The sequence below is a fragment of the Aegilops tauschii genome, chromosome 5, assembly GCF_002575655.3.
Source record: "Aegilops tauschii subsp. strangulata cultivar AL8/78 chromosome 5, Aet v6.0, whole genome shotgun sequence".
Classification (NCBI taxonomy): domain Eukaryota; kingdom Viridiplantae; phylum Streptophyta; class Magnoliopsida; order Poales; family Poaceae; genus Aegilops; species Aegilops tauschii.
Window position 1 is genome coordinate 139,300,322 of NC_053039.3, and position 22,690 is coordinate 139,323,011.

The following is a 22,690-nucleotide window of genomic DNA, read 5'->3' on the forward strand; positions in this document are numbered from 1 at the left end:
TGCTCTGCCATGCGTTCATAACGTCCGGCGTTGCTCCTGCAGCGGGTCTTGCACCTAGCGGTGCTTCCAGGACGTAATTCTTCTGTGCAGTAATAAGGATAATTCTCAAGTTACGGACCCAGTCCATGTAGTTGCTACCATCATCTTTCAACTTAGCTTTCTCTAGGAACGCATTAAAATTCAACGGAACAGTGGCACGGGCCATTTATCTACAACAAACATAGACATGCAAAATACTATCAGGTACTAAGTTCATGATAAATTAAAGTTCAATTAATCATATTACTTAAGAACTCCCACTTAGATAGACATCCCTCTAATCATCTAAGTGATCATGTGATCCATATCAACTAAACCATGTCCGATCATCACGTGAGATGGAGTAGTTTTCAATGGTGAACATCACTATGTTGATCATATCTACTATATGACTCACGCTCGCCCTTTCGGTCTCAGTGTTCTGAGGCCATATTTGCATATGCTAGGCTCGTCAAGTTCAACCCGAGTATTCTGCGTGTGCAAAAATGGCTTGCACTCGTTGTATGTGAACGTAGAGCTTATCACACCCGATCATCACGTGGTGTCTCGGCACGACGAACTGTCGCAACGGTGCATACTCAGGGAGAACACTTGTATCTTGAATTTTGGTGAGAGATCATCTTATAATGCTACCGTCAATCAAAGCAAAATAAGATGCATAAAGGATAAACATCACATGTAATCAATATAAGTGATATGATATGGTCATCATCATCTCGTGCCTTCGATCTCCATCTCCAAAGCACCGTGATGATCACCATCGTCACCGGCTTGACACCTTGATCTCCATCGAAGCATCGTTGTCATCTCGCCAACTATTGCTTCTACGACTATCGCTACCGCTTAGTGATAAAGTAAAGCAATTACATGGCGATTGCATTTCATACAATAAAGCGACAACCATATGGCTCCTGCCAGTTGCCGATAACTGTTACAAAACATGATCATCTAATACAACAATTTGTATATCATCATGTTTTGACCATATCACATCACAGCAAGCCCTGCAAAAACAAGTTAGACATCCTCTACTTTGTTGTTGCAAGTTTTACATGGCTGCTATGGGCTTAGCAAGAACCGTTCTTACCTACGCATCAAAACCACAACGATTTTTCTTCAAGTGTGATGTTTTAACCTTCAACAAGGACCGGGCGTATTCACACTCGATTCAACTAAAGTTGGAGAAACAGACACCCACAAGCCACCTGTGTGCGAAGCACGTCGGTAGAACCAGTCTCATGAACACGGTCATGTAATGTCGGTCTGGGCCGCTTCATCCAACAATACCACCGAATCAAAGTATGACATGCTGGTAAGCAGTATGACTATTATCGCCCACAACTCTTTGTGTTCTACTCGTGCATATAACATCTACGCATAGACCTGGCTTGGATGCCACTGTTGGGGAACGTAGTATTTCAAAAAATTCCTACGATCACGCAAGATCTATCTAGGAGAAGCATAGCAACGAGCGGGGAGAGTGTGTCCATGTACCCTCGTAGACCGAAAGCGGAAGCGTTTAGTAACGCGGTTGATGTAGTCGAACGTCTTCGCGATTCAATCGATCCAAGTACCGAACGCGTTGCACCTCCGCGATCTGCACACGTTCAGCTCGGTGACGTCCCTCGATCTCTAGATCCAGCTGAGGCTGAGGGAGAGTTCCGTCAGCACGATGGCGTGGTGACGGTGATGATGAAGTTACCCCCGCAGGGCTTCGCCTAAGCACTACGACGATATGACCGAGGTGTAAAACTGTGGAGGGGGGCACCGCACACGGCTAAAGATCAACTTGTGTCTCTATGGGGTGCCCCCCTCCCCCGTATATAAAGGAGGGAGGAGGGGAGGGCCGGCCGGCCCCTAGGGCACGCCCCAAGAGGGGAATCCTACTAGGACTCCAAGTCCTAGTAGGAATCTACCAAGAGGGAGAGAGGGGGAAGGAAGGAAGAGGGGGAAGGGAAGGAAAGGGGGGTGCCGCCCCTTCCCCTAGTCCAATTCGGACCGAGGGGTGGCGCGCGGGCAGCCCCTCCTGGCCCTTTCTCTCTTCCCACTAAGGCCCATAGAGGCCCATTAGTTCTCCCGGGGGTTCCGGTAACCCCTTCCGGCCGAAACTCTCCGGAACACTTCCGGTGTCCGAACAACATGGTCCAATATATCAATCTTTATGCCTCGACCATTTCGAGACTCCTCGTCATATCCGCGATCTCATCCGGGACTCCGAACAACCTTCGGTACATCAAATCACATAAACTCATAATACCAATCGTCATCGAACGTTAAGCGTGCGGACCCTACGGGTTCGAGAACTATATAGACATCACCGAGACACATCTGCGGTCAATAACCAATAGCGGAACATGGATGCTCATATTGGTACCTACATATTCTATGAAGATCTTTATCGGTCAAACCACATAACAACATACGTTGTTCCCTTTCTCATCGGTATGTTACTTGCCCGAGATTCGATTGTCGGTATCACCATACCTAGTTCAATCTCGTTATCGGCAAGTCTCTTTACTCGTTCCGTAATGCATCATCCCGCAACTAACTCATAAGTCACATTGCTTGCAAGGCTTATAGTGATGTGCATTACCGAGAGGGCCCAGAGATACCTCTCCGACAATCGGAGTGACAAATCCTAATCTCGATCTATGCCAACTCAACAAACACCATCGGAGACACCTGTAGAGCATCTTTATAATCACCCAGTTACGTTGTGACGTTTGATAGCACACTAAGTGTTCCTTCGGTATTCGGGAGTTGCATAATCTCATAGTCAGAGGAACATGTATAAGTCATGATGAAAGCAATAGCAACAAAATAAACGATCATAGTGCTAAGCTAACAGATGGGTCTTGTCCATCACATCATTCTCTAATGATGTGATCCCGTTGATAAAATGACAACACATGTCTATGGCTAGGAAACATAACCATCTTTGATAAACAAGCTAGTCAAGTAGAGGCATACTAGGGACACTCTGTTTGTCTATGTATTCACACATGTACTAAGTTTCCGGTTAATACAATTCTAGCATGAATAATAAACATTTATCATGATATAAGGAAATGTAAATAACAACTTTATTATTGCCTCTAGGGCACATTTCCTTCACCCTAAGGCCGGCTGCCATGAGGTGGGGCGCGCCAGCCCCATGTGGGCTGGTGTGCTCTCCCTCGTTGCCCCGTTTGGCCCAATATGCTCTTGTGGCCTCTTAATATGTCTCCAACGTATATAACTTATGAAGTATTCATGCCTTGTTTACAAAAAAATTATATGGTTTTGGTATGATTTGCATGGAACTAACCCGGATGGCTTTGTTTTCAGCAGAACTACCGTGGTGTTGTTTTTTGTGCAGAAATAAAAGTTCTCCAAATGCAACGAAACTTTTTGACGATTTTTTTGGAACAAAAGAGGCACTAGAAGCTTCGTGGGATGGCCAGAAGAGTCACGAGGAGGCCACAACCTACCAGGGCACGCCAACCCCCTCTGGCACGCCCTGGTGTCTTGTGGGCCCCTCATGGCCCATCTTCGCGTGAAACCGATGCCCAAAAATCCAATATATCCAGAAACCTCCAGAAATAACCCTAGATCACAAGTTCCGCCACCGCAAGCCTCTGTAGCCACAAAAAACCAATCTAGCCCTGTTTCGGCACCCTGCCGGAGGGGGAAATCATCATCGGTGGCCATCTTCACCATACCGGCAGCCACCATGATGAGGAGGGAGTAGTCCACCCTCGGGGCTGAGGGTTTTTACGAGTAGCTATGTGTTTAATCTCTCACTTTCTCTCTCTCGTGTTCTTGATTTGGCATGATCTTGATGTATCACGAGCTTTGTTAATATAGTTGGATCAGATGGTTTTTTCCCCTCTCTATCTTGTTGTGATGAATTGAGTTTTCCCTTTAAGATCTCGTTCTTATCGGATTGAATACTTTTATGGATTTGAGAGCACTTGATGTATGTCTTGCTATGAATACTCATGGTGATAATGGGGTATCATATTGATTCACTTGATATATGTTTTGGCACTCAACTCGCGCATTCCCGTGGTGACATTGGGGTAATCTATGCATGGGGGTTGATGCATGTTCTTGTCTTTGTTTCTCCGGTGGAAATCTTGGGGCACTCTTTGAGGTTATTTTTGTTGGATTGAGTATTATGAATCTGGAATTGTTTTATGCATATTGTATAATCAACTCACGGATACTCGCAGTGACATTGGAGTACCTAGGTGACATTAGAGTTGGTTGATGTGTATCATATGGTGTTATTTTACTACGAACTCTTAGATAGATCGATTGGAAAGGATAACTTGGTGTTATTTTAGTACGAACTCTTGGATAGATCGATTGGAAAGGATAACTTTGAGGTGGTTTCGTATCCTACAAACAATTTCGTCTTATGTTCTCCGCTAGATAAGAACTTTGGAGTGATTCTTCATCGCACGTTGAGGGATGGTTAGATGATTCAGTTATATTAGCATTGTTGAGAGATTGCACTAGCACTACAGGAATCAGCTGGCAAAGGCACCAAAAGCGGATGGCAACCGATGGCAAACCTGCCCTGCAAAGAGGGCGACGGTAACCAGGTTATTTGTTGTCCACTTCCTCAAAGCGGACGACAAAGGCACTTTGTCGTCGGTGGTAGACGGCAAAGAACATAGATGGAAAAAACCGTGCGTTAGCCATGTTAGGTGGCTAACGGTGGCCTTTGCCGTCCGCCAGCTGACGGCAAAACCTGCTTTGACACGTCACCCCACGTGCCCGGCGTGACCTCCAACCGCGTCGTCCGGTCAAACCGACACGCGTCGCCCGGTGAAACTGCAGCCCCTGTCACCCCCCGTCGCCCTGTCCCGTCGACGGCTGCCTCGCCTCCCCCCGCCGCCCCGTCCCGTGGTCGCGTCGCGTCCCGAGGCACAGGCATTAATGAGTATTTATGTCGGCGCCGGCCCGGCCGCCTGCCTCCCGCCGCCCAGACAGCTATAAGACCCCGCCCCGGCGCCGTCCCCCCACATCCGACCTCACACCCCGACTCATGCCGCCGACAAGAAGCAGCGCAGCGCCGGTGATAGCCTACCACCAAGGGAGGAGCAGCACCGGCGGCGATGACGATGCCCCGAACTCCTGGCCGTCGAGCCTCGGCAACCCAGAGATGGCGGAGCTGTGCCGGTACGGCCTGCTCGTGCCGCCGGGCTGCCGTCTTCCCCGGCAGTGGCATATCAACGCCGACGGCTACCCGACGCTCGGCCCCGGCGCGACGACGGAGGAGCTCCGGGCACAACGCGGCGGCCGGCACAACATCGCCGGCTGGCACGCCTTCTGGAAGGGCAAAGACTAGAACGACGTCGTCGCCACCTTCCGGCTGGCGGAGGCCGGCATCACCCCCGACCTGACGGGCACGAGCGACCTCCTTCACGCCCCGGCACCAGCGCACGGCCCGGCCCCGCGGGGGCGCCGTCGTGGAGCCGCCCGCCGCCAGCCAGCGCCCCCGCCGGCTGCGCCGGCACACGCATCGGCCGACCCCCCGCCGTGGAGCTCCTGCCGGAACAGGTGGTCCTCCGCGAGGACGGCGACCCGGACAACACTCCGGGCTGGCACATCGCCCTACGGGTGGCGGCTACGAGGGAGGCCACCAAGGTTGCGGCTGCCATCGAAGCCGCCACGGCCATGGCGGCAGAGGGGGCCGCGATGGCGCCGGCCGAGGACTAAGAGGCGGCGATGGAGGGCGGAGGCCCCGTCGACTGGGATGACATCACCAACAACAGCAGCAGCAACAACGGCGGTACGCCGAAGGCGCCGTCGTGATCGACCTGCTGGCGCCCAGCGACGACGACCAGTGATCGACGCGATGGCCTAGTTTTATTTTTAGGGTTTAAATATATGTTGAACTATGTAATATATATATATATATATATATGTTGAATGCAATGAAAAAATTGGATGAAAAATTGTTCACCGACGGTGGTGCCGGCAAAGGCAGGGCCGGGGCGACGTGCAGGAGCGGCGGGGCATCGAGGGGGGGCGGCGGAGGGACGTTGGGCCGAGGGGCCTTAGCGGCGGGGTGGCGGCGGGTGGCGTGGGGTCGGGGGCGACGGCGGCGGAGTGCGGTCGGGGAGAGAGAAGGGGACGTGGGAGACAGAGAGTGAGGAGGGCGGGTGGGAGATAGGGTTAGGGTTAGGGTGGGGGCGGGCGCGTCAGCGCCGTTAGATAGAATATTGTTTGTCATCCGCTAGCCGACGACAAAGATCTGGCTGACGGCGAAGGCATAATTTGCCGTCAGCCAGTTCTTTGCCGTCTACTTTCCGTGAGTGGAGGGCAAAGAAGGTCTTTGTCGTTGGCTGGCGGACGGCAAAGAACCAGCTAACGACAAATTGTCTGATTCCAATAGTGTTGCAAAAGTACGGACCCTAGGCCTCATTTGCAAGCATTGTAATGCCATTTGTACTCACTTTTGTTACTTGCTACGTTGCTGTGTTTTATTGTTCCTATTACAAAAATCAATATCTACTAACATTAGTACACTTGTATCACCATCACTTAGCCGAACTAGTGCACCTATACAATTTACCATTGTATTTGGTGTGTTGGGGACACAAGAGACTCTTTGTTATTTGGTTGCAGGGTTGTTTGAGAGAGTCCATCTTCATCCTACGCCTCCAACGGATTGATAAACCTTAGGTCATCCACTTGAGGGAAATTTGCTACAGTCCTACAAAACTCTGCGCTTGGAGGCCCAACACGAGTCTACAAGAACAAGTTGTGTAGTAGACATCAAGCTCTTTTCTGGCGCCATTGCCATGGAGGTGAGTGCTTGAAGGTATATCTTTAGATCTTGCAATTGAATCTTTTTGTTTCTTGTTTTATCACTAGTTTGGTTTATAAAAGAAAACTACAAAATAAATGGAATTGAGGTGGCCTCATATTATTCGTCTTTATCATGTCTTTCTTGAAAATGATGGAAAGGAAAATTGTGCTCAATTGATACAATAAGAATCCTATAAAATGTTTGACAAAAATTCTTTGAATGATGAGCATGGTTGCAATGTTATTGGTATCAACACTTTAAATATCCATGATGCTAACGATATGCAAATCCGTAAGCTTGGGGATGCTATATTTGATGAAGATGATATTTTTAGTCCCCCAAGTTTTGATGAGAAAATTTATTATGATGATTGCATGCCTCCCATTTATGATGATTATATTGATGAAAGTGGGTTTGGAAGAGTGTTAACTCTAGGTGCTAATGATCCCACTATTTTGAAGGATGTTGAATCTTATTGTAATAATTATGAAAGTGGATTTGGAGGTCATGACTTTATTTAGTGATGAATCAACTATTTTGGAAGAGGTTTCAATTGACTATGATAAAAAAGTTGATATCTATGATGATTATGGTGATGACATGTATCCTATATTGAATAATGATAACCATGAAACTCGTCATCTTGATTTTCATTTTCAATCACATGATAGTTATTTTGTTGACTTTGCTCCCACTACTATTCATGAGAATAAATTTGCTTATGTGGAGAGTAATAAAAAATTCTATGCTTGTGGATCATGAAAAGAATGCTTTATATGATATTTATATTGTTGAATCCATTCATGATGCAACTGAAAATTATTATGGAGAGGAACATATGCTTTTACTTATCTCAATAATATCAAGTTTCCTCTCTATGTGTTGAAAATCTTGAAGTTATGCTTGTTTTGCCTTCCTATGCTAGTTGATTCTTGTTCCCATGAATTGTTTGCTCACAAAAAATCCTATGCATAGGAAGTGGGTTAGGCTTAAATGTGCTTGCCATGTGTTTCCTGATGCTCTTGTTATGTTTCAATTCTTATCTTCTATGTGAGCATCATTGAAATCATCATGCCTAGCTAAAAAGGCATTAAAGAAAAGCGCTTGTTGAGAGACAACCCAACATTTATCCCTACTGTTTTTGTGTGTCCACATGATTAAGCTACTGTAGTAATCATGTTTTATAGCTTTCGTTTCAATAAAGTGCCAAGTAAAGCCTTTGTGATAGTGTGGATGATAGTTGATTTGATTCTATGCAAAAACATAAACTTTTGCACCCAGTAACATAATTGATATGCTCTACTGGAACATGATAAATTCTTGAATTATTTACAGATGACTGATACAAATTTCCTACGTTTTCCTAATTTTTAAGAATTTTTGGAGTAGCAGAAGTATGGTCGTTGTCCAGATCATTACAGACTGTTCTGCTTTTGACGGATTCTGTTTTCAATACATAGTTTGCTTGTTTCCTAGTTTCTATGGCTTATATTGCTCAATATAAATTGTGGAAATGATAAGGTACAATAGGAATTGTGTGAGAACAATTATGAATCTTGTCTTTGAAAGTACCAAAGTGAATGATTTGTCTTTATCATACTAACCTATCTCACAAAGTTCCATTAAGTTTTGTGTGATTGAAGTTTTCAAGTTTTGGGTGAGATATCGATATGAGGAGAATAAGGAGTGACAAGACCCTAAGATTGGGGATGCCCAAGGCACCCCCAAGGTAATATTCAAGGAAGATCCAAGCAACTAAGCTTGGGGATGCCCCGGAAGGCATCCCCTCTTTCGTCTCCAACATTATCGGTAACCTCACTTGGAGCTATATTTTCATTCATCACATGATATGTGTTTTCTTGGAGCGTCATTTTATTTTGTTAGGATTTTGTAACGCCCACGATGCGGCTATATCTCCCACGTGTCGAGGCACGACTTAGAGGCATAACCGCATTGTGGTTTTGTCGCAAGAAGGGTCATCTTCACACAATCCCATGTAATGAACAAGAATGGGATAAAGAGTTGGCTTACAATCGCCACTTCACACGATACATAAATATAATTCATACATCAACCAAAATACACACATAGACCGTCTACGGTCAAGATCCAAATGAAAATAAGATAACCCCAAATGCTAGATCCCCGATCGTCCCAACTGGGCTCCACTACTGATCATCAGGAAAAGACACATAGTAATGACCACGTTCCTCATCGAACTCCCACTTGAGGTCGATCCCATCATCTGCACTGGCATCGTCGGCACCTGCAACTGTTTTGGTAGAATCTGTGAGTCACGAGGACTCAGCAATCTCACACCCGCGAGATCAAGACTATTTAAGCTTAAAGGAAAAGGGTGGTGTAATGAGGTGGAGCTGCAGCAGGCAATAAGCATATATGGTGGCTAACATACGCAAGTGAGAGCGAGAAGAGAAGCAACGGAACGGTCGTCATCTAGTAATGACCAAGAAGTGATCCTGAACTCCTACTTACGTCATTCATAACTCAAACCGTGTTCACTTCCCGGACTCCGCCGAGAAGAGACCATCACGGCTACACACACAGTTGATGTATTTTAATTGGGTCAAGTGACAAGTTCTCTACGACCGGACATTAACAAATTCCCATCTGCCTCATAACCACGGGCACGGCTTTCGAAAGATAATACCCTGCAGGGGTGTCCCAACTTAGCCCATCATAAGCTCCCACGGACAACGAAGGATAAACCTTCTCCCGGAAAGACCCGATCAGTCTCGGAATCCCGGTTTACAAGACATTTCGACAATGGTAAAACAAGACCAGCAAAGCCGCCCGAATGTGCCGACAAATCCCGATAGGAGCTGCACATATCTCGTTCTCAGGGCACACCGGATGAACACTACGTACAATTAAAACCAATCCTCGAGTTTCCCCAAGGTGGCGGCTCTAGTTTGGACCAGCACTCAGAGGAACACTGGCCCGGGGGTTTAAATAAAGATGACCCTCGGGCTCGCGAAAACCCGGGGGAAAAGGCTTAGGTCGCAAATGGTAAAACCAAGGTTGGGCCTTGCTGGAGGAGTTTTATTCAAGGCGAACTGTCAAGGGGGTTCCATAAATCACCCGACCGCGTAAGGAACGCAAACTCAAGGAACATAATACCGGTATGACAGAAACTAGGGCGGCAAGAGTGGAACAAAACACCAGGCATAAGGCCTAGCCTTCCACCCTTTACCAAATATATAGATGCATTAATTAAATAAGAGATATTGTGATATCCCAACAAATCCATGTTCCAACATGGAACCAACTTCATCTTCTCCTGCAACTAGCAACGCTATAAGAAGGGCTGAGCAAAAGCGGTAACTTAGCCAAACAACGGTTTGCTAGGAAAGGATGGTTAGGGGCTGACATGGCAATATGGGAGGCATGATATAGCAAATGGTAGGTAGCGCAACATGGCAATAGAGCGAACAACTAGCAAAGCAAAGATAGAAGTGATTTCGAGGGGTGGTCATCTTGCCTGCAAGGTTCTCAGAGTTGTCGAAAGCTTGATCCTCGTAAGCGTACTCAACAGGTTCCTCGTTCACGAACTCGTCTCCCGGCTCTACCCAAGACAAGAACACAAGCAATGGAACCACAATCAATCACGGGAAATGCACAAGCAACATGATGCAAAACATGTATGATATGCGAGATATGATATGCGATGCATATGCGTGCTCCGGACGAAAATGATGAACAAGGCAGTAACTTGGCAAACCAAGCATGCCACTAGAAAGATGAGATGATTTCGGTCGAAATCGATATAAAGATCACCGGAAACGGATGCACGGTTTGCAAATGGCAAGCAAAACAAGAATGACACGAATCTGCGATTAACAGCACGATAGCACTTAGAATGCAACAAGCAACAATGCTACAGCACTCCAACATAGCAACATATGACAGTAATCCACAAGAGATGCTTGACAAAAGATGAACACTGAGCTACGGCTAGATCACAACATAACAAGCTCAAACAAGCATGGCAAAAGTGCAAAAGATAACAGGTTCACAGACTTGGTGAAATTACTGGACATGGCAGAAAACAGCATTAGGTAGCAATGTTCAGAGCACGAAATCAACATGCTACAGGAACTTAACATGGCAAAACAAGGCATGGCAGTATTCTACTAGATACATATGACAAAAGTCCCTTACTGACCATAAGACAAAAAGGACCAGAAGATATGATGGCAACCATGTAAACATAGCAAGTTTCGTTAACAGGTTTCAGACTTTGCAGAAAAACAGAGCATGGCAGAAACAATAACATGAAGGCATCTTGGTGAGCTTGATGCACTCACCACAAAGCAATGCATGACAAAACAAGCATACCTACAGCAAGATGGCAATTTTATGAAGCTATCCATGGCAAGAACAAAAGCATAACATGTATGGATCAACTACAACAAGCTTGGCAAAATTGAATAACACGTAAACAATCTGCCAGAAATATTTTATAGCAAAAGTAGAGCAAGATTGAGTCATGCTATGGCACTCTATAATTCTAAACAAGGGCAGGAATGGATCAATTACAACAATATCTATAAAACATCCTTACTGAACATCTCCAAAATATGCATGGATCTCTCTGTAGCATCAAGTTTACATGGCAACAAAATAACAGCAGACAAAGACACAGAAATCACTAAGTCCCTGAAATCAGAAACATTACGGGGCCTAGTTTGCATGCTTGTGCTAGTAACCACAGAGATCACAAAAATACATGGCATACACCACTGGAAAGATGGCATGGCATACAACAAAACACATGTAGAGCTCATGCCCATAAGATGCACAGATTAAAAGATACAAAAATAACAAATCTCCAAGTTCTGCTAAGTAACAGCAGATAACAGCAACTAGCACTCTTGCACCAGAGATTTGGGCATCGAGATGATCTCAAATGAATATGTTGCAATGGAACAAAATGAAGAGCATCACGAGGCGAACAATTTGATATATTACACGCGGAAAACGGAGCTATATGCAGAGAGTTATGATGCTATGAACATGGGAACATGCTGTGACAGAAAAAAACTTGGAGGATTTCGGAAGAGATGAAAAGTCAACCTTCGGTGCTTTGGATCGGGATCCGGCCGGCGTTCGAGCTCGAGGCCGCCGGCGCTGGGGAAGAGGAGGGAGGCGCGGCGCGGCTCCGGTGACGCGGGAAGAAGGAAAGGAGGCGGCGGCGGCAAGGGGCGCGCCGGGGCTCGGGCGCGGCGGCGGGGCACGGCGAGGCGACGGCGGCGGGGCACGGCGGCGGCGCGGCGAGGCGACGGTGGCGGGGCACGGCGGCGGCGCGGCAACGGCGGCGGCGCGACGAGGCAGGCGGCGGGGCAGGCGCGGCGCGGGCGCGAGGAGGCGCGGCGAGGGTGCCGTGGGCCGCGGGGGCCGGCCCCGGGCTTCGGCGGGCTGCCACGTGTCGAGCTCGGAGTGGCTGCGGGACTTCGTCCGGCGGGGTACGGACGTGTCCGGCGGCGGCGGGGGAAAATGCTAGGGTTTGATCTGCGAACGTATTTCGGGAGAGGCACTTATTTATAGGTAGAGGGAGCTAGGAGAGTCCAAATGAGGTGCGGTTTTCGCCCACACGATCGTGATCGAACGACCTACAGCATGGAAGAGAGTTTGGTGGGTTTTGAGCTGTTTAGAGAAGAGTTTTTGCTGCACACACAAATGGACTTTGCGGATGCCCGGTTAACCGTTGGAGTACCAAACGACCTCCAAATGAAACGAAACTTGACCGGTGGTCTACCGGTGGTATACCAATGCCACTTGACAAGCCTCGGTCCATTCCGAGAATGTTTGACACCCGCTCACAAAAGAAAACAAGAGGGGTGCGCCGGAGGAGGTGAGAGCGCCGGATTGCAAAACGGACAACGGAGAAAATGCTCGGTTGCATGAGACGAACACGTATGCAAATGCAATGCACATGATGACATGATATGAGATGCATGACATGAACAAAATGAAAAACGAAAGACAAACCCCGACCATGGAGGGAATATCATAACACATAGCCAGAAATGGCAAGAGTTGGAGTTACAAATATGGAAAGTTATATCCGGGGTGTTACAGATTTGCTTGATGTTATTTAGAATAATGTTTTGTATCTTTTACTTCAATAAAAATGTCAAGTATAGCCTTTACCATGCTTATTTGCAAGTCTATATGTGGCTATTCGAAAACAGAAAGTTGCACGCTAATGCATGAATTCTTCAGAAAAGTAAGAATGTGATAAAATGATGAATTTCTTGCACAATAAGCTATGATAAATTTTCTACAATGTGGTAATTGTTCAGAATTTTTGGAGTTATAAAAGTATGAATCTTGTTGCATTCTTTACACACTATCATGTTTGACAGATTGCTGGTATGTTTGCATTGTTTGCATATGTTTGCTTGTTTAATGATTCTATTTGAGGATAGGACTATTAAATATGCATAGGCATTTAGTATGCAATGTTAAATAATAATTTTAGTGATTTTCTACAGTAGAGAATGATCAGTTTTTGCATTGATTTATACTAACACATCTCACGAGTTCTTGTTGAGTTTTGTGTGGATGAAGTTTTTAAGATTTAGGAAAATCGTGATACAAAAGGAATAGAGGAGACACAAAAGCTCAAGCTTGGGGATTCCCAAGGCATCCCAAGTATTTATCCCAAGAAGTCTCAAGCATCTGAACTTGGGGATACCCTGGTAGGCATCCCACCTTTCTTCTTCAATAATTATCGGTTAGCCTCGGTTGAGCCTAAGTTTTTGCTTCTTCACATGATGTGTGTTATCCTTGGAATGTCACTATATCTTTTTGGAGTAGTTTGTCGAGTACTCTCATGCTTCACTTTATATTATTTTGAGAGTTGATACTAGTGATGAAAATTTGCACAAGCTATGAAATTGGTCTTAATATGATGAATATCCAAGAAGGATATAATAAAAACTTTCATATAAATCATTGGATATGATAAGCTTGATTCCTTGCAATAGTTTTGCGCTATGGAGATAATAATACGTGAGTCATGTTGGTGAGTAATTATGCTTTAATTAGTAAGAATATTGGTGTTAAGGTTTGTGATTCCCTATGCAAGCATGAAAGTCAATAGTTATGCAATGAAGTTACATCCTACTTGTGGTGCATTATTCGGTGTTAGTTATGCTTAATGCTCGTTTATGTGAAATTTTGTTTCTTGGTTGGTTGCTTCTCAATCTATTTGGCAACCTCCATTTGTACTAAGTAGAAATACTACTTGTGCATCCAAAATCCTTAAACCCAGTTTTGCCATATGAGTCCACCATACCTACCTATATGCGGTATTTTTGTGTCGTTCTAAGTAAATTTGTATGTGCCATCTCTAATTTTCAAAATAAATTTCCTTTTTGTGTGCTCGTACCGCTCATGAAGCGGCAAGGAGTGGTCAATATTTTCCATGCTAGACGTGTTATTCTCAAGATGAGTGTTTATTCACTTGTCATTGCACGAGAGTACGGCAGTAATAGGGATGCCCAGTCCTGAAATGAAAAAGAAATTTACTTTATGTTGTCAAATAATAAATTCCTTGAAAAGTGTTGGTATGGACGGCACCCATGGATACGGCTAGTCGAGGAGTGTGAAAGTATGGTGGAAAAAGGAATAAACTTTATTTTATGTTTGGGAACCGGCTATGATATATCTAAAATGGAAAGTATTGGGAATTACTCGGCCATTTTCGTTGACGGGAAAAGTATGCCTCCAAAAATATTTTTTATCTCTCAATTTAAGCTTTGAGCTCTAGCACCTCTACAAATCTCTGCTTCCCTCTGCGAATAGCCTATCTATTTACTTTTATGCAAATTTTCATTTTTATTTGAGTCTCCATCTTCTCTTATAAAGCACCAACTAGGGAGCACTATGATCATACTTGAGCATTGGATGTAGCTAATATTCGAGTGTGTTTCGTGAATGGATCAATGATTGAGCATAATGGGCTAGGGATAGCTTTCTTTAGCGTTGATATTTTGAAAGACATGGTTGCTTGTTATTATGCTTGAGTATTGATGTCTTCATGTCAAATTATAGACTATTGCTTTGAATCACTCAAGTCCAAATGTCCATGCTACAAAAGAAAGAGTATATGATGAATATGATAGATAGTATTCCACAACAAAAATTCCGCTTTCAATTGCTACTTTATCATGATGAGTTTTATGAGAAGAGTTGTTGAGGACGAGTAGGAATTAAGCTTGGGGATGCTGATACGTCTCCAACGTATCTATAATTTATGAAGTATTCATGCCATGTTTACAACAATTTTATATGGTTTTGGTAAGATTTTCATGGAACTAACCCAGACTGACGTTGTTTTCAGCAGAACTACAGTGGTGTTGTTTTTTGTGCAGAAATAAAAGTTCTCCAAATGCAATGAAACTTTTGATGGTTTTTTTGGAACAAAAGAGGCACTAGAAGCTTCGTGGGAGAGCTAGAAGAGCCATGAGGAGGCCACAACCCACCAGGGCCCGCCAGCCCCCTCTGGCATGCCCTGGTGTCTTGTGGGCCCCTCGTGGCCCATCTTCGTGTGAAACAGACGCCTAAAATCCTATGTATTCAGAAACCTCCAGAAATAAACCTAGATCAGAAGTTCCGCCACCACAAGCCTCTGTAGCCAAGAAAAATAATCTAGACCCTATTCCGGCACCCTGCCGGAGGGGGAAATCATCATCGGTGGCCATCTTCAACATCCCGGCGGCCACCATAATGAGAAAGGAATATTCCACCCTTGGGGCTGAGGGTTTGTACCAGTAGCTATGTCTTTAATCTCCCTCTCTCGTGTTCTTGATTTGGCACGATATTGATGTATCGCGAGCTTTGTTAATATAGTTGGATCATATGGTGTTTTCCCCTCTCTATCTAGTTGTCATGAATTGAGTTTTCCCTTTAAGATTTTGTTCTTATCAGATTGAATACTTTTATGGATTTGAGAGCACTTGATGTATGTCTTGCTATGAATACCCGTGGTGACAATGGGGTATCATATTGATTCACTTGATATATGTTTTGGCACTTAACTCGCGGATTCCCGAGGTGACATTGGGGTAATCTATGCATAGGGGTTGATGCACGTTCTTGTCTTTGTTTCTGCGGTAGAAATCTTGGGGCACTCTTTGAGGTTCTTTGTGTTGGATTGAGTATTATGAATCTAAAATCGTTTGATGCATATCGTATAATCAACTCACGGATACTCGCGGTGACATTGGAGTATCTAGGTGACATTAGAGTTGGTTGATGTGTATCATACGGTGTTATTTTACTACGAACTCTTAGATAGATCGATCGGAAATGATAAATTGGTGTTATTTTAGTACGAACTCTTGGATAGATCGATCGGAAATGATAACTTTGAGGTGGTTTCGTACCCTACAAACAATTTCGTCTTATGTTCTCCGCTAGATAATAACTTTGGAGTGATTCTTCATCGCACGTTGAGAGATCGTTATATGATCCAGTTATATTAGCATTGTTGAGAGATTACACTAGCGAAAGTATGGACCCTAGGCCACATTTTAAAGCATTGTAATACCGTTTGTGCTCACTTTTGTTAGTTGCTACCTTGCTGTTTTTTATTGTTCCTATTACAAAAATCAATATCTACTATCATTACTACACTTGCATCACCATCTCTTCGCTGAACTAGTGCACCTATACAATTTTCCATTGTATTTGGGGTGTTGGGGACACAAGAGACTCTTTGTTATTTGGTTGCAGGGTTGTTTGAGAGGGACCATCTTTATCCTACGCCTCCCATGGATTGATAAACCTTAGGCCATCCACTTGAGGAAAATTTGCTACTTTCCTACAGAACTCTGCACTTAGAGTCCCAACACAAGTCTACAAGAACAAGTTGTGTAGTAGACATCACCTCCCGGAACCCCTTCCGGTGATCCGGTAACATTCCGGTGCATTCTGAAACCCTTCTGGAGACCAAATACTATCATCCTATATATCAATCTTTACCTCCGGATCATTTCAGAGCTCCTCGTCACGTCCGTGATCTCATCCGGGACTCCGAACAACATTCGGTCACCAACATACATAACTCATATAGTACTATATCGTCAACGAACATTAAGCGTGCGGGCCTACGGGTTGGAGAATGATGTAAACATGACTGAGACGCTTCTCCAGTCAATAACCAATAGCGGGACCTCGATGCGCATATTGGTTCCTACATATTCTACGAAGATCTTTATCGTCGAACCTTTATGACAACATACGTAGTTCCCTTTGTCTCTCGGTATGTTACTTGCGCGAGATTCGATCGTCGGTATCTCCATACCTAGTTCAATCTCGTTACCGGCAAATCTCTTTACTCATTCTGTAATACATCATCTTGTAACTAACTCCTTAGTCACTTTGCTTGCAAGATTCTTGTGATACTGTATTACCAAGAGGGCCCAGAGATATCTCTCCTTCATACGGAGTGACAAATCCCAATCTCGATCCATGCCAACTCAACAGACACCTTCAGAGATACCTGTAAAGCACCTTTATAATCACCCAGTTACGAAGTGACGTTTGATAGCATACAAGGTATTCCTCCGGTATCCGGGAGTTGCATGATCTCATGGTCGAAGGAATATGTATTTGACATTAAGAAAGCAGTAGCAAAATCTGAACGCCATATGCTAAGCTAACGGATGGGTCTTGTCAAATGACAACTCATGTCTATGGTTAGGAAATCTAACCATCTTTGATCAACGTGCTAGTCTAGTAGAGGCTCACTAGGGACATAGTATTTGTTTATGTATCCACACATGTATTTAAGTTTCCAGTCAATACAATTGTAGCATGAATAATAAACCTTTATTATGAACAAGGAAATATGATAATAACTAATTTATTATTGTCTCTAGGGCATATTTTCAACAAGCAGCACAATTCATGACTACCTATCAAAAGTCCAAAAGGCACAAAATATCTGAGCACTTTCCCCCCTTTTCTGTATTGTATTTTTGAACTAGAATCCACTAAATACATATGTAACCAGAGATGCAACTCAAGCAGCAAGCAACTAGCGAGCAGAGCAGACAAGTAGTAGCAGATACTGAAAAAAAAAAGTAGAGAGGCAAGGATGGGTCAGTGCCCCTCTATCCGGCAGCCTGAGGCAGAGTATGTCCAGCTGCTGGCAACAGCCGACGGCAAAAACATGTGAATTCCTGAACAGACCAGTTTAAATGTTCACCTAAATCGGCTTTATTTCGACAATTGTTTGCTCGTAGCTGCTGGCTAATTGCAGCGACTGCTGGTGGTCAAGTGTGTATGATAAGATTTTAGTGGGTCTAATTACCAGGTGTTGCAAAGCTATTCTGACACTTATGTGTCTCCAACATGCAGGAACGAACAGTTCGGCAAGTCTACAAAGGCCATGAAGAAATACTATAAATGATCAAGCAAGGACGATCTAGTATTGAAGGCGACATTCGAATCAATCACAAGAATTGTATAAAACTGCAAATATGATGAAAAAGGAACATGCCAGATTTCTCCCCCGATATTATAGGCACCATTGGGAATCAAGATGTCGGTAAAAAATGAGTTCAGATGTTGAGTTTCCACCCGGATAATGCAAACATCAATTCTAAATCCGAATGTCGGTAAAATACGGTGAATCCAGGAAGGCTTACGAATTACCAAGTTTTGGTTAATAGAGGGCTTAAGTTACTTGTGCGTCCGAGTCTGCTACTGGCTAACACTATGTTTTGCAAATAAGTTTTTTTAGGCAAACACATGCGACTCTACTACTCAGAGATAAGCATGTTTACAAGTACAGTAATGGGGTCATAAGGGAGACCCAGCCAAACATAACATATACTACACCTAAAGACAAAACATGCTTTGCAGGGTTCTGAGCCTCGAAATTAAAATTCCTATGTCCGTGAACAAAAAGATAGCTATCAACAGAAGTATTCCGCTCCTTGATCTCCTCGATGATTGCACCGTAGGTTCCACAAGATCCATGTTCAATACATTTCACCACCATTACGCAATTAGAAGCAACCACAATGTTTCTAAGGTTTAGATCCTTAGCAAGAGCTAGTCCCTCTCGGCATGCCAGAGCTTCTAGACATGGTGGTCTGTGATGTTATTGACAACAATAGCCGATGCACCAACATATGCTCTAAACGCATCCCTGCAAAGAGCCATGGTCGCACCTTTAGTACCAGAACGAGCAAAACCATCCACTTTAATTTTTACATGTCCCGCTTGGGGCGGCAGGCACCGCATACGGGTCTGAAAGGTAGGTTTAGATGCACGAACAGACAAATGTTCCAACGCTTGTACCTCTGGTAAATATGACTCAATAAACTAACGCGTAGATAATGGGCTTTGGAAGATGTTCTCGTCGATAGCTTTTGGGCAACCAAAACGCCCAAAGAGAAACGATCATCCTGTAGAATTGAAATTGTGATACCATGTCATGCGACATGAATAACCAATTTTTTTTTTGCATTCAGCTCCGTGCATGACACCATGCGTCTTGTGAGACTCTCGTCAGACAAAGCCCACGTACAACGAGCCATCGAGTAGTAAATGAGAGAGTGACACCACAAATCTTCCCTCCCACGGAGAGCACATATAAGTCCCTTCTGTTTTGAGGGAATCGACAGCTTCCAAAGTTTGTTCAAAGATCTTCCTTCCTTATGGCAGTTTGACGGTCCCGCGGCACAATCCAACAATTTTCCCTTCTAATCTTTGTGTCTACGAACATCTGATATGCAGGCCCGATGGAGAAAAAACCTTTACGGTCCAAATGCAAGACCAGAAGTCCGTGATCCGATCCGTGCAAAGTGGGGTACTAAGGGCATCCACAGTGTGTAGAGGCAACATAGCCTCTAAGTTGGGGTCCATGTAGGTGCCTCTAAGCTTGGCGTAAGATCGTGCAGTGTATCAAATTCAATCAAACCTCTAAGATGGACCCCACTGCATGCAACATACACTAAAAAATACCTTTTTTTCATCAGCCATGTTAGCATGCAGCATGCACTACTGAGTATGACTAGTGGGGACACGGAATTATTTTAATCGGGACAGAACTTGGAGGCCGCCTCTTAGCTTGGAGGCGATGCCAGCCATTTTAGTTTAGAGACGGAGTTAATTGCATAAAACCACCACATTTCGGGCTTCATCTGCAGAAAACCACCTGGTCCCTAATCATTTGCAAAAATCACCGCGCATTCGGTAAACTTTTTGCAAAAAGCACTGATCAGGTGATTTAGCCTGTTTAATCACTTTCCGACAAGTGGGGCCGGAATGTAAGGAGCTGATTTGGCAACAAATTGACGTATACCTCCCTGGATCTTAAAAGAAAAAGCAATCAAGCCCCTCCCCCTCCCCCACGGAGGGCATCTCCTTCCTCGCGCGCAGCAACAGGAGGCACACCGGCCGGCGAGACGCGTGACGGCGCAGGAGATGTCCCCGCAAGCGCCGGTCGTCTTCGTGAGTGCGAGGGCCAGCGGCGCACTGTCGCCACGAGCCTCCGCACGCTCTCGAGCCGCGCCACCTGGTCCTCTAGCGCACGCCACAGCATCGATCCAGGGTGTGGCGGCCATCGGAGCTCGGTCTGGGCGGTGGTGAGCTCCTGGATCCACGAAGAGGAGGCGACAGGATGGTGGCGCACCTCTCCTCTGCTCTCCTGGAGCCAGCAGCACGCTCCTGGGCGTCGAGCGGGGCGTCCCCGAGAGATGGCCGAGGCGCGGCCACGACAGGGCCTGGGCGTCCCCGACAGATGGCCGAGGCGCAGCCACGACAGGGCCTGGGCGCGCCGCCGGCCTTCAAGGCCCCGAGCAGCAGCCGCACTTGCGCTGCTTCCGACAGATGGCAGGGCTGGTGGAGCGAGCGCGCGCCGGAGAATGGCCCCGCGGCCGCGAGTATGGAGGCACTCCTCCCGCCACTTCTTTGTCGCCGCGAGTAAGAAGACGGGCGCGGCGGCGCTGGCAGTGGTCTCCGACGATGGGAGGGGTGTGTCTGACAGCGGAGGAGCGGCGCCGACCGGACAGCAGTGCGCCGGCGGTCAAGGGCTTTGGGGTATTTGTACTGCTCGAGGTTATCGACAAGGGGAGGGCCTGATTGCGTTTTTCTTTTAGATGTAGGGGTGTGTGTGTTAATATGTTGCCAAATCAGCTCCTTACATTTCGGTCCACTTGTCAGAAAGTGATTAAATGGGGTAAATCACCTGATTGGTGCTTTTTGCAAAAAGTTTATTGAATGTGCGGTGATTTTTGCAAATGATTAGGGACCAGGTGGTTTTCTGTAGAAGAAGCCCGGAATGTGGTGGTTTTATGCAATTAACTCTTAGAGACAACTCTTTACAGTGTATGGCGCCGGACTCCAAGCCGCTAGAGGCGGGCTTAGAGGCGAGAAAAGAGCACATTGTGGCGAAAAGTCCATTCTGCACCCGAGCTCATATGCTCCCGCATGAACAGTAAAATCGAAAAAAATAAAATAAAATTCAAAAAAATTCAAATTTTTTGAGAGAAACATTGACAAAAGTTCTAAGTGCCTGCAAAAATTCATCATGAAATCACATTCCTGTAAGGCGTGGCAAAAACACAAATTCAGTGCTTCAAAATGCGTTTGAAAGTAGCTTTTTTCAGAGTACTGTTTTTGTTTTTTTTTGCCACGCCTTCTAGGAATGTGATTTCATAACGAATTTTTGCAGGCACTTAGAACTTTTGTCAATGTTTCTCTTAAAAAAATTAAAAAAATTGTATTTTTTTTCGATTTTACTGTTCACCCGAGCTCATTTGAGCTCGGGTGCAGATTAGCCGTGTTGACATTGTGGATGCTCTAAGGATAGCATCCGCGTCCGTCGGTAGAAACACATGGCGAAGGTTGGAGTTCCAAGTAGCTTCCGTGTGGTTTATCGGCTCATGCAACATCTGTGGCAGGTTCTGGATCAAAGGCATAAGTGGTATGAGCAGTGGTTCCCTAGGTATCCAACTGGAGTCTTAAAAATCTGTCGATCCTCCATCACCAATGCAACAAATGAGGCCTTGTCGAAGAACATCTATGCCATCCTCAATTGCACACCACACCTTTGATGGGGTTTGAGTCAAGTTCCACATTTAGATCAGACATCAATGTTTAGATCACTCGAGTACTCATCTTAGAACAGTCATCAATGTTTACCACACATGTTTGGTTTATCATATTTCATTAACCAAACATGAGTTCATGGCATGGGAAGAAAAATACTTCCTCGGTTCCTAACTATAAGTCTTTTTAGATATTTAAAATAAGCTACAACATACGGATGTATGTAGACATATTTTAGAATGTAGATTCCCTCATTTTGTTTCGTATATAGTCATTTATTAAAATCTCTAAAAAGACTTATATTCAGGACCGAAGGGAGTAAGTTGCAAACAGTATACTTCCTCTACGGCCTTGTACAATGGGAGGTGCTTAGTAAAATAAACCAGGTTCTTCTTAAGCACCGGTGCTTATTTTTATAGGACAGACGCTTTAAGCGTCTGTCCTATAAAAATAAGTACCGGTGCTTAGAGAAAAACTGATTTATTTCTCTAAGCACCTATCCCAAACACCATACATTGTATAGGGCCTAAGATGGTATGTTCTTTTTTATGTTGTACTCTATTCGTAAAGAAATTTAAAAGCGTCTAGATCATTACTCTGTCCGAAAAAGCTTGTCTCTCAAATAAATGTATCTAGCACCAACCACTTGAAGTTTAGGACAAGCTTTTTCAGACAGAGTACTAGCTAAACACTTATATTTCATATTTCTTTACAGAGAGTGTACATATAATCTTAATGTGCAATTCATGTCAA